The sequence below is a fragment of the Lineus longissimus genome, chromosome 5 (genome assembly GCF_910592395.1).
Source record: "Lineus longissimus chromosome 5, tnLinLong1.2, whole genome shotgun sequence".
In the NCBI taxonomy this organism is placed as follows: domain Eukaryota; kingdom Metazoa; phylum Nemertea; class Pilidiophora; order Heteronemertea; family Lineidae; genus Lineus; species Lineus longissimus.
In genome coordinates this window covers 12,968,737-12,981,701 of record NC_088312.1, presented here as the reverse complement: position 1 = coordinate 12,981,701, position 12,965 = coordinate 12,968,737, and the positions used below count along the sequence as shown (strand labels likewise).

Here is a 12,965-nt window from a genome sequence, read left to right as displayed (position 1 = left end):
CGTGTCCCTCCCGAACCTATTTTGTTGTTCGCACTTGCCCACTTCGTTAGTAAACTATTAAAAGTAAATTCCACTCAATTTGAATAGTGTTAATCTTCTCGCGGATAATGATCTTTGGATATTGTTATCCGGTCAAATAAGTACCTACTCACTCATGTGAAGGACTTAATCCGCCAGACGCGCTTACAAAGGAAAGGTAAAAGAGCCCCCTTATTAAGCGGTCACCAACCCTTAAAACTTCCCTTTTTCTCGATTTCTCTTTAAAAGTCTGCTATGGGAGGATGGCGGTTACTGCGGCTCATCCAGCATATCACCTCCATACAAAATCAACCTCGTGTTTGTTCGACACAATGAAGCGGGCAACGCTCATCAGACCAGACACAAATACCACTCCATTTCACGTTATTCGAGCTCTTTTCTACCAATCAGTTTATTCCGCTTGCTGGTCGTTCAGGCTCTGTTCAGAGCTACGGAAAACACTTTACAGCCTTTGGTAAGATCTGAGGTAGCGATGGACCAGTGTTACATACCGCCAAGTAACTGATTCGACGTGTCGCTAATCGCTTGGAAACCAAGGTGTCAAAGAGCTAAAACGCACATTTTTTGAACTGTTGCTTCCATCTTCGAAGAAAAACCAGATTTTCATCACTCCTGTCATCATCATGGAAAATAACAGCATAAGACTTTGGTGATATCATCGACTTAAGTAAAACGTATCAAACAAATGGAGGGTGTTTATACTTTCCAAAGGCCTTCCTTCGTGAAATGTGCGAAATATAGATGAGATACATTCGTCCTCCAACAGCGGTCTATGCCAGGTTTCGGCGGAATCCGTACGAATGATGAAGTTCGTGAAACGAAGGTCTGTGGTGTCATCCAGTCGTGTCCTAATTTATGTGACACTCTTTGATAATATTTTGTATTCAGTTGTATCAGGAAAACCTTCAAAAAACAATCGCCGATAAAATACAATTTGCATTATTCGTTCATATACTTCGTCGTTCGTCCTGCGAAACTTTTATCCAACGAACCCACGAGAATACCGCAGGCCAAGATCAGTAACAATAGTTACAACTCTTTCGACCATGTCCCCGCCCGAGAATCAGCCTCTGTTATGAAGCATCGATATAAAAATACTCTTTCATGTCTTTGTGACAAAGGCTAATCAAACTTGTCATTTTTCTGTATAACTACAATCAACAATTTAAAAAGGCGGTGAATTTGCGGACCGTATGGTCTTTGATTCCTCTTAGGTATCCAACATCAGCCAGGCATCCAGTGGAGCCCCCATCATTAACTAATCACACGCTAGAGTTACCCAGGAAGTTTGTATATGGGCCATGTCTGGCGAGCGAATAAGCTGCCCACTGATGCGGTGATACCGATAGGACTGGCCCAGACACCAGTCGTAACCGAGTAGCTTACCAAAACATCAAACAGATCCTTGAAGGGGAGCACCATTTTGGTCCAGTTCCCGCGAACCATACAGATATATTCCAACTGACAGGGCAGGGAACCTAAGTCGGGGATTTGGAGAGATGGCGTAAGGCTCCTCTGACCTGGAAAATAAGTGCCCGGTCGCCGCCCTGAGATCAAGGTAGGGTGGGATTACTGGGAGCCTCTGGAATCAAGCACCTCAATGCCCAAAGGCTTGCTTTACACCCGCCCGTTACCATGCCATGTTTCCTCTCAAAGAGCCGTTCTCTACCCTTAATACATTATATACCATACTGGACAACTGAAAAAAGAGGAAAAAGAATTGCGCGTCGAAATAATATGACTGGTAAATACACTGCTGCTCTTATCACTATACCTGCTTATCACGTGACTACACTAGGTTATTATTTAAACCAATCGCTTTGGAAAAGGTTCATTGTTTGAATAAACATCATACAACGAAATAAGTTAAGCATTGTATGCAGACATTGTATGTGACAAACTTTGCATGTGAAACATCCTACAATTCACTTGGTTTATAATTTTATCGTATGATGACACGACCTAGATATATCTTTGCATGTGTAACTAATCAATTGCGTGTTATCATACAATTGGTCAGGTTAATCAATTGTTTTAAAATCATACAATGAACCAAGATTATCAATCGATTTGTAATCATACAACGGACATGGTTAATTAATTGCTGTCTTATCATACAATGAATCGTGTCAAACAATTGCTGAGTAATCATACAATGAATCAGGATAATCAATTGCCGTGTAATCGTACAATGGGCCAAGATAATCAATCGTATACAATGAGCTGGGCTAATCAACTGCTGTGTAATCATACAACGAACAAAGTTGATCAATTTGCTTTTTTATCATACACCGAACCATGCCAATCATTTGCTGTAAACCGCACAACGAACCAGGTAAATCAATTGCTGTGTTGTCATACGATAGATCAGGTTAATCAATTGCTCGGAATCACACAGTGAATCAGATAATTCAATTGCTATGTTATTATACAATGAATATGGTTGATCAGTTACTGTGTAACAATGAACCAAGCTAATACATGGTTATGTAATCGTACAATGAGCTAGATGAATCAGTTGCTGTGTAACAATGAACATAACCAGAGTAATTAGTGGCTGTACATTCGTAGAATAAGTCAGGCTCATCAATTGCTGTGTAATCCTATAATGAACCAGGTTAATCAATTGCTGTTTAATCATACAATGAGCCAATCAATCAATTGCTGTTTAATCATACAATGAGCCAATTAATCAATTGCTGTGTAATCATACATTGTCATACGTTGAACCAGGTGAATTGGCAGGTTTCGCAACCCTTACGAAGAGCTTACGAACAACGAGGTACGAAGTATGCAAATGTTCTTTATTGACGACTTTTTTCGAACGTTTCCCTGATTCCTCGTACAAATTAATAGAGAAGATAGTACGATTGTCGCGTAAATGAATTAGCACATGGCTTGATGACCTTCGTCGTTCGTACTTCGTCGTTCATAGGGATTGCGAAACCTGCCTAATATCGTACAACGAGCTCGTCCACCATTGATAGGTGCTGCCATCTGTTCAGCAGAAACTGTCCATATTTCTTTAATCACTGGTTTGCCTCTGGTTTTTACAGTCTTCTTTTGCTTTTAAAATGTGAGGTATTCAGCCCAAGCAATTTCCAGCCTATACATTTCAGTATACTGCTGAGAAGTAAGCATGTCATTTGGAGTAGTCTGTCAGAGTGCATTAGTTCCTGCCAAGAAACGTGCCATCTGATCTGCCCAATACCAGTCGCTTTGGCTGTCTTTCCCAACATGAACATCAGTATCACAGGATATTTAATGCCCAGTAATCTAGTTAATCCAGAACCTGGGCAGATATATCCCCAGCCAATCAGCATGCAGTCACCTTTGGTTATACCCTTTCCATTGCAACATAAGTTAAACTAAAACATGCGCACGCCGCCGTACAGTTCGGTGTCTCGGATGCATTGGACGTTTCCGCAAAATTGAAATGAAATTGACTTGAATGGTAGGTATTATATGCCCGGGAGAGGTGATGCTGTTTCTGTGTATATACCACTAATAAGAGCATGTGGCGCCTGATAAACTCTCAGTTGGAAAGTTAGAACGGTTGATTTGATGAGGTTGCTGGTTTGTATAGCCTGCTCTTTGGATATAAGATGATTTGACATGTTGCAAGGAATGCGCCTCTTGTAATTGAGAGGATTTCACAAACACTTTGTTTTTGCATCCGGAAAATTGGCTTTTCTCGGTCTGCTTTGCAAAGGTCGAAACTCCCAATAAAACCCCAATACACTGGCTTTTGATTCACTACTGTTTTTTGCCCCTCGCCTGGAATTGAGGCCTAGCCCAAAACACGGTGTTTTGTCTCGCTCGCAGCTACACGAAGGCCTACATGTATATTGCCATTGTTCTACTGTCATATCAAAGGGTTGTCCGGCCAAATCTTGATAACAGCGACTCCCACGAATCACCTTTCATGGGGGTTGATACATGTAGGCCTAAACCGATAAGGGCAATTAAACGTATTGTTTTGAATGAGGAGAGATGAGGGAGCGTAATTATTGGGGTGCAATCTCTGAAGACCTTCTTCCAGTAAGGCTGAAAGGGTGGATGTCGTCCTGGGTGCCGACAAATGGTACCCAGGTTCGAGATCGACTGGACAATAAGCACCCTGGGTGCCATTACACTAGACAAACAGCACCCAGCTTCTTTTTGCCTGGCTTACGGATCTTTAGGGACGAGGACGTTTCTAGCAATCTCGTTTAGTCTCGCGCCGTGGTACTGGTACATATCGACTGATTGTCAAGAAAAATACGCAGCAAATCCGTTCATTTTGTCATCATACAATTTTTCATTCTCTGAATATATCCCTATAAATGTGTTTTCAAAGACCTATAGGCCTAAAGGCGTTTTTTTCTGTTTATCTGTTCTTTTTATTTCACGCACTGCTATTGCCGCAAGTACCACGGCGCGAGATAAAACGAGATTGCAAGAAACGTCCTCGTCCCTAAGATCCGTAAGCCAGGCAAAAAGAAGCTGGGTGCTGTTTGTCTAGTGTAATAGCAACCAGGGTGCTTATTGTCCAGTCGATCTCGAACCTGGGTACCATTTGTCGGCACCCAGGACGACATCCACCCTTTCAGCTCCAGTAAGGGGCAACGATGGGTATGAAATACTAAAGGCCTTAGAGACGTTTACCTTTGTCAATGTGGCTTTCTTTGGCCTTTTTTGCTCGATATACTCCTTGCTGCCTTCTGTGTTCATAGTTTAGCTCCCCTTTTGCACAGCCTCATACGATTGTACTTTTCCCGGCGCGGTGGTAAGCTGATTTCCGAAACATTTCCTCTCAAACGAAGTGAGATTTTTTGGTGGTTTTTATTGGCACTATTTTTGTAGCGTATGGAAAATTACCGTGTGATCAGGACTGTTCGTGCAATGGATGAAGGGAGGTGAAATTTAGCCCTCCAGCAGTTTTAATGGCTTACAATTTACATGTAGCATGGTGATATCAAACAGGGCAATACATCACAGAAGACTGGACGATTTTAACCCGGAATGGTGTGTTGGTGATGAAGATGAAAGTGAGAAAGACAGTGGCTCATTTTTCAAAATTGATGAATTGATGATCTTCGTGCAGCTTCTATGCATAGTTTGGAGACTGGGTCGTGTCTGATCCTCAGCGATGAATATCTCCTCATGAGATCACGGATGATCTTCGTTTCAATTCAGTTTAATTCAACTTTGTTTTCCAGAAGATTATTACAATAGTCTTAGCTGCGAGATAGGAGAAACCTCTATTAGCAACTTCATTTAGCTTAATCGGACCTACATGGATATACATGTTTACCTCATATTTGTACCTATTTGTAGTTTCCGGGGAGAATACGTTTTGGCGAAGGTCCATTCGCTTTTCTTTTAACTTGATGAACCTGTTCCTTCGTTCGGATACGCATGGGGTTTAGGACAGTAATTAGTAGATATCTTCAAGAAGAAAAGGCAGGCAAATAACTTAAGCTAATGCAAATTATGCATCAATGAAAGGTATGACAACTGATTTCCAAGTATGATTAATCAAAATGGCTATGTTATAACCGGGAATAACCACAGTAAAGGCAAATTGGGTGTGAAATTACACAAAATCACCATGTTTATAGTGTGCCTTTTGCACGGCCATTAGAAGCGTTTTCCTGATAGACTTTCAATAATTTGATACTGGCGCTAAAAACTACGCAAGTATTCGGACATCGATCAGGAAGAGGAGCAGCGTTTGAGAGCACAGGGATCTCTCTGTAATAAACCGGGTTGACAGTTTTTATGTCCCACCACTGCAGTGCGCGTGCTTTACATGTACATTTGTCATGTTCATACCTGGCGGACGGGACCATGAAAAAACGGTACGGCGCAGCGGGTACTGGTCGGCTAAAAGTCAAACCACAGAATGCCTCAGCCGAAAATAGCAGGTAATTGGGGGTTGGCGCATTTTGCCCTGTATGTGACAGCATGCCGCCTGATCTAGGGGGCGTCAGGGGGGTTATCTATGGCTAATCAAGTGGAAAGTTTGAGCCAGAACTATCATTAGGATTGTGTTTGTTTCCTAAATTAGACTGGTGGGAGATGAGTGATTTTATTATGTACTGTCATGCTCAACTCGGTGAGGAGCCTTATTACAGAAAGCTGTCGGTTTTTATAAGGAAGGGGGGGGGGGGGTTCTGTAGTCCTCTCTACATGTAAATGCTGTACAATACAATAACGACACATGGAGATTAGAATTAGAATTAAAAAATATGTTTATCACATTCTGCCTTGAACTTTTTACATTCTATCAGTAAACAACAGGGGAGTATAGAATAATGATGACAAACATGAAAACGTATTGAGGCACGAAGATCAGTCATCCTGTAGGGCTTTCGTCTCGAGATCAAGGATGACTTGAAACACCGTGCTTGAAAGTATCTCTCTTAAAGTTGCCTACGCTTTATCGATGACATCAGCAATCCATTACATGAACTGACGAAAACATGACAGTACCCTTTAATTTTAAGAGATCGAAAGAAACACCTTTTAGGCTAAAAGGTCAATGCTTTTAGTAACAAGGCCTATAAACCCTAATATTTATCTTGATGACTAGTTACGTTTGTAAGAGGACACGGAGTTCTTCTTTACACCTAATTGTTAAGCTACCCCATAAAATGACGGCAAACAATGTGACGTCATCAACAACAATTGGTGATAATTGAACACGTATTTGGCTGAACCTATTGCCAAAAACAACATTGAAGAACTTTAGATTGAATAGTGTCGGAAAAAGTTTACATTAACTAGATAGAATTATTGTTGAATAGTTCAGCCTACTAATATCAGAAAAGGAAGACTTTTCGGACGTGAGGGGTGAATGGAATCTTTTATTTGTTCCAGTCCCAATTTACACCTCCGTGAGTTCGCCGCGGCGGACACATGATCGGTTCAATCAACCCGGGGGAAATGTAAACACAGTGCTTGAATGCGACTCCGAGGCTTTATGATGAGATGTTGTTCCAGCGCTATTCAAGGCATCTGTTTACTTTGGGCTGCATTTGGGTGTCATCAGCAGCAGCTATAGAAGATGCTCACTCGCGGCCCAATATGGCAGCATCTTGAAAACGGAATGTTGTGAGATAAAAATGAAATAAAATTCCTTCTCTAATTAAATATCTAATGAGGCTCTAAAATTCAGTAAGACTTCTTTAACAGCAGACATAGCCAACGGTCCTGTGGTAATGCAAGTGCGAACTTATCTCCATAGGTAGCAGCACAAAAAGCGACTTCATGCCTTATGCATTGTTCTAGTGCATTATGTTGTGGCCAGTGGAGATACGATTAACTAGCATTACTACACGGTCAGTATGTAAACTATATTCAAACTAACGAACTTATGACCTTTAAGAACCTAGAAATCACAGTAACATTTCTCAGTGGACATTCGGCTTGCCTGCTTCAGTGATTCTGAGTGACCGACATTCACCCCTAAGCGACTCCTAGTGACCGATACTGACAGGTAATCCTCTTGCAAGGACTTTTCCATGCTAGGATGCCAAATAGGTGTCCATAATGGCCGGGGTTATCAAAACACTGATATTGAAATGTATACCGAGGAAATACGCACCAGTCTCAACATGCAGGCCCCATACAACATATCTGTATAAACAGATTAGTACATTCTAAACGTATTTAATAATCCTGCCAACACCACGCAATCGCTCATACATTAATGCTCTTCAGAATTGATATTGATATTTTACTCGAGAGATTACAAATCATATCTCTAAACTGTCGCCTTACTTTGCTGGATGATTGCAATCTTCGGCTGTCGAGATTACTCAATACTAATGCACACTATTGCGCCGTGTACATAACAATGCACACTATTACACCAAGTAAATAACATGTTATGTAGGTAGACTCATCAATGGTCAATTACCTGATAAACGTATTAAGTAAGCCTCATCGACTGCTGTTAAATCCCTTCAAAGCTAGAACCGCGCATGGTTATCTTGCCTATTTAATAACAACTCGCTACCTTTGCCATTTGATTTTCTTAGCAATAAGCTTGAGCATTGCTGCGAAGTCTCACCACATCACACATTTTGTGTTATATCATGAATTTTTGGCACCTTTTCATTTTTTCGATTCGAAAAAAAAAATTCACGATGTTATTAAAGACAACGAAGTTACTTTCATGATTTTAAAGAAAAAAATATATATTTCGCAATTTTTGTTTTCGCGAATCGAGATTATTAGCGAAATTAACGGAACAAATCGCATTTGGTGGTTTACAATTCAATGCAATTCAATAGAATTCAATTCATTTATCTTGTTAGTGCCCATGAGGCTGTTTGTTACAGATATAAAGACACAATAATACGAGATAAAAACAACAGGACATTAGTCAGGAGGTGATGAAACCTTTATAATGTTAAGTTTCATCACCTCCTTATTAATTTTTCAAAATATGGAATCCGGCAATATGTTAGCTTCCAACTAATACATAAAATAAATATAACCTGCAATTCGAGTAAAGGCCGGATTAGAAATACACGTTATTAAAAAGACATTTAAATTTACCCATGTCTGATATACAAAGTCTGCATCTTGTAGATATAAAGATGTAGGCTTATATTTAAAAATTGCTTCCTGGGCAGTGGAGTTCCTATCACAGACAATAAGAAAATGGAACTCGTCTTCCTCTGTATCCCATTTACATGAATGACATTCACATGATCATGTCACTTGGGCGATAGGACATACCATTTCAAGCTTGGACTGAGTGACTATTCTCGATTATTCATAGCGGTCATGATCATCAACAATTTATAAAGGCTTGTCTCTTTAAAAGACTAGTCTCAATTAGGTCTTGGTACACGTACATGAATATGGAAATAAAACATATCGAAACAACATCTTAGACAACCAACCTAGTCATTGGATTTATACAAATAAAGCGGAACCACCCTTAGCTGACACCTCTCTATTGAGGACAACCTCAAAGGACACTAGATTTGGTCCCAAACTGGTTCCTTCCATTCAATTTGACCTCTCTAATCAGGACACCTCTCTATTAAGGACACCATTTGTCAGTCCTGAGGGAGGGTGTCCTTAATAGAGAGGTTCTACTGTAACACAATTTTCATTATTGGCGATGTTTAGCTTTTTAAAGTTGGAAATGGTCGGCTTTCGATTTTTGGCTGGCTCGATGTGTTTATCAAAAACCCTGAATTAGAACTTTAAAAATAAAAAAATCATTTACAGAGGTCTCTCGACTTTCCTTGCATTTCGCAACATCGAGGTATGCATCGATATCAGAGTCGGAATGAACTTTTCCGCCACAAGGCTTGTAACCTTTTATATCAGAAAAGAAAGACTGCTGGTGAAGGTACTTCTGAGCAAAAATCACGGTCTTGACCGTTGAGCCTACATGTACATGTGACAGTTCAGCCACGCCCCAATCATGTTCTGTGCAGGCAATGCAGGTGTACATATGCATTACCTATACATGTTCATCATTTGCACACCATGAACGTGTAAATTACTAGATTGTATAAAATGTGTATTTATTCCCATGTGACTGAAGTAGATGGGTCGTTGGTCAGAGAGCGTCGCCCCAGCTGCATTGTTCCCAGTAGTTAAACCTGGAAAAATAAAGATAAAAGGACTAAAGTGAAATAATGGGCCAGATATTGATAATTCTACCCCAAGTCCGCTTGTAGTGCGGAGGACAAAGGTACGATCATGTTTACGCCCGATTTCCAGGAGAATATTTTGATAAATTCCGCCAGTAAAGTGCCGCATATCAGAATATAATGTACAAGAGTTTGGCGGAAAATGATTATCGGGATCACAATTTGGAAAGGGCCCATGGCTAGTTTGGCCGACTCGAGAAAGGAAATGCTTCCCAGGGCGGCTCTGGCCGCTATGGAACTGCTTCACCCATGTAGAAAATTCGAAGCGAAGGCTGTTTGTTCAATAGCCCAAGAACCAAGGTTCCATTCAGGTCCGCATAATGTACACTCGAGTGAACGCGGAGGGAAAATAACTCGATTCTAAAATTGTCCTGCAAGTTTATAAAAGTTATACACGGGATGTTCTTGTGTCCTTTCCGTCACCTTTATTAGATTTGACAGCTGAAACGGCCGCCTTCTTTCTTTATCTCACCAAACAGATCATGGTGAGTTTTTACAAGTTGCACATTTAATAAAGAATCAAAACCGGCATTATTCCTACCATCTCTCTTTGTGTTTGCCCTTTTTCATCGGATGTGTATATAATCATGTTTGCCCTCTCTTCAAGAATGGGTAAGGCATCGGGATCGCTTATCCTTTCAGAGCATCATATGACAGTAAAGTAGGTTGAAGATGTCCTGGCTGACATGCTTTACAAATCTAAGCAAATCACACAGCGCCATGTCTCGACAATGCAAGTGCCATTACTGGTATAATCGAGGTCTTAGAAAAGGCCAGCGGCGCAACACTCGGCCACTTTTGTGCCACTGCAGAAAATAAACTACATGGTTAAAGTGCTCATTCAACGTTGAAAACCCATACAAACTTGGAATATTGTAGATTTTCAATAGACAGATTATTTGCGCCTTCTTCGCTTACATGCTTTACATCAACGCATAATGTACGGACATATAAGAAAAAGAAACCCACATACCAGTCCGAGAAATCATCATTGTCTGAATTTGACGGCTGTCAAGAAAACAGTTTTTCAGGCCACATGAAATATTTGATCCCACCCAACTTATTTGGCTGTTAGTTTATTCAATACAAGTCTTCAATGGCTGTCAGTAGGCACTAACACGTACTTGAGACCTACATAAAAAGCGTTATATTGATGACAGTATACGTAAATCAAAATTGTCCAAATGACAGGCGATGGCTCCGTGTCAAGTTTATGTCATGTTTACCAGAACCCTTTATGCTCATCAGTTTTCGCAGCCAATTAATGAATAGTGAGTTCCCGAAACCAGGTGATCAAGTGTGGCTCAAATCAACGATCAAGCGTAATAAACAATTTGTAAAAAAGGTTTCTGAGCTTCTGAAAAACCTTTTTTTTCGGGCAACACAAGAGGTTTTCCGAAGGGAAAACCCCTAATAATCTGAAAAATCTCAAAGGGGTTCATATTTGTGTTAAACGTTGCATAAAACCACTTTAATAACAAACCTGCGTCACGCTGTGTTTTGACGTCGTTCTTTGTTGTTGGAGATGGAGTGTGGTCTCCCATCCACGTATGACCAGGGGTTTTCAATATACGCCACCTTTCGAAGATTTTCTATATGTCGTTGCAGTAGAACCCTGAATCCCAGAATGGTCGCACCACATTTGCTGCCTATCAGACAACAAACAGCGACTACATTGCTCCTGTGGTGGAGGTTGCTGTATTACGTCCCAATATTAGAACAATAAAGGCGTAATTTTGTGTTTTTTTAGATCCGGTTCGGCTCATTGATCGTCTCTGATCTACAGCCACCTGGCATCCTTCCCGATTGCAACCGCCTGCAAATAGGTGTGATCAAAAAAACTGAACCGGATGTAGTAGATTACAAACTACGTCTGTTGTTCTGAACCCCGACGTTAAACAGTCATGACAGAGCTGAAAACGCGTTTGGTCCTCAACTCTCCGGAAGGTAGCAGCCCGCCAAGTGTGTCCCTCTTTATATATTATTTATGCTATCTGACGAACCTTTGAAGAGTAGACAATGAGCTCAGGAAGCACTGTGTAAAGTATGTTACTTTTGGCTAGTGCTGTATCTGAGGAGTGTTCAGTTTTAAAGGAAGTATCAACGTTTCAATTAAAAAATTTCCACTTCAATTATTCCTTATAGCGTTAATCAGAGCGTTGAACCGGAGGGTTAACGTGTTCAGGCGAACTGTCAAACCTCCGCCAAATGTGCTAGCAAATAATGGAGGGTGAATGTCGTTTGTGTTGATCCTACCCCCGAGGCCAAGTTTCACTGACACAAGAATTGGCCAGTGTTCGCTATAGAGACGACCCTGCATAGCCACTTGTGTGTGTGTGTGTGCACGACGAACGGGAAAGTTTCCTTCGTGGAATGAATGTGGGTGTCATCTGGTATCCGGAGGAACAATGAGGAGACTCATTTATATATTCGACACACAATAACATGCATAAACGTGCATGAAGATTCAAGAACCAAAAAGATCTTGGTTTGCGAGGTCTTCCTCCACACTTTTGATCTATTCTGTTGATATCAACTTTGTTTATTACATCAGACGTTCCGATAAATGACAACCTTCTTCATCACTGTTGATGTCAGGTCATCTTGGATCTCGCCACTTCTCGCGGGTTGGGTTAATCATAATCTCATCATAAACAAATGATCTCCCCTGGTCCCGAATTTATTGTTGTTTTTGTTGTCTTAGGAGGTAATTTTGATGATGCAACAACACCGCCGAGCTGTAAACTCAGTGTCTTTCTTCTTGATTCCACTTGCGCCTAACTGGTCAGAGCTGCCCATCGGTAGCTGATCGGGCCTACTGCAGGCACTGATTTTGGTGCAAGTTGAATATGTCACAAAACGGCCTCTAAGCTTGCAGGACTGCATGCTTGGTGCTACCCGTTCATCAGGTGGCCCGACCCATCAAAAGACGTTATATCATTCTTGCTGCCAAACCTTGAAGACGGATGTCAGTGACACAGGGATACTTCGAAAAGACCCTTTCGGCACTCGATTATTAAATACTTGGGATGCTTCACAGCTCTAACGTAAAACTAAAGAACGAATGTCTGTGGTCTCATCAAGTCCTGCGCGAATTTATTTTTTCTTAATACTCGTAGATAGGCTTTCGTACACTTACCATGACAAATCTGGTAACCCTTGAAAAAACCGCAGTTGATAGATTACATAATGTAGTTCGTACTTCGTCGTTCGTACATGTAGCTCTTCGTAATGGGTTGCGTAACCTACGTTATATCGGGG

General features: G+C 41.0%; 1 protein-coding gene across 1 annotated transcript in view; it reads right to left on the bottom strand.

Annotated features, from left to right (window-relative positions):
* LOC135488721 (transmembrane protein 135-like) overlaps window positions 1-12,965 on the bottom strand; it is a 94,376-nt gene that overhangs the window by 67,973 nt on the left and 13,438 nt on the right. The gene's annotated exons all lie outside the window — the stretch shown is intronic.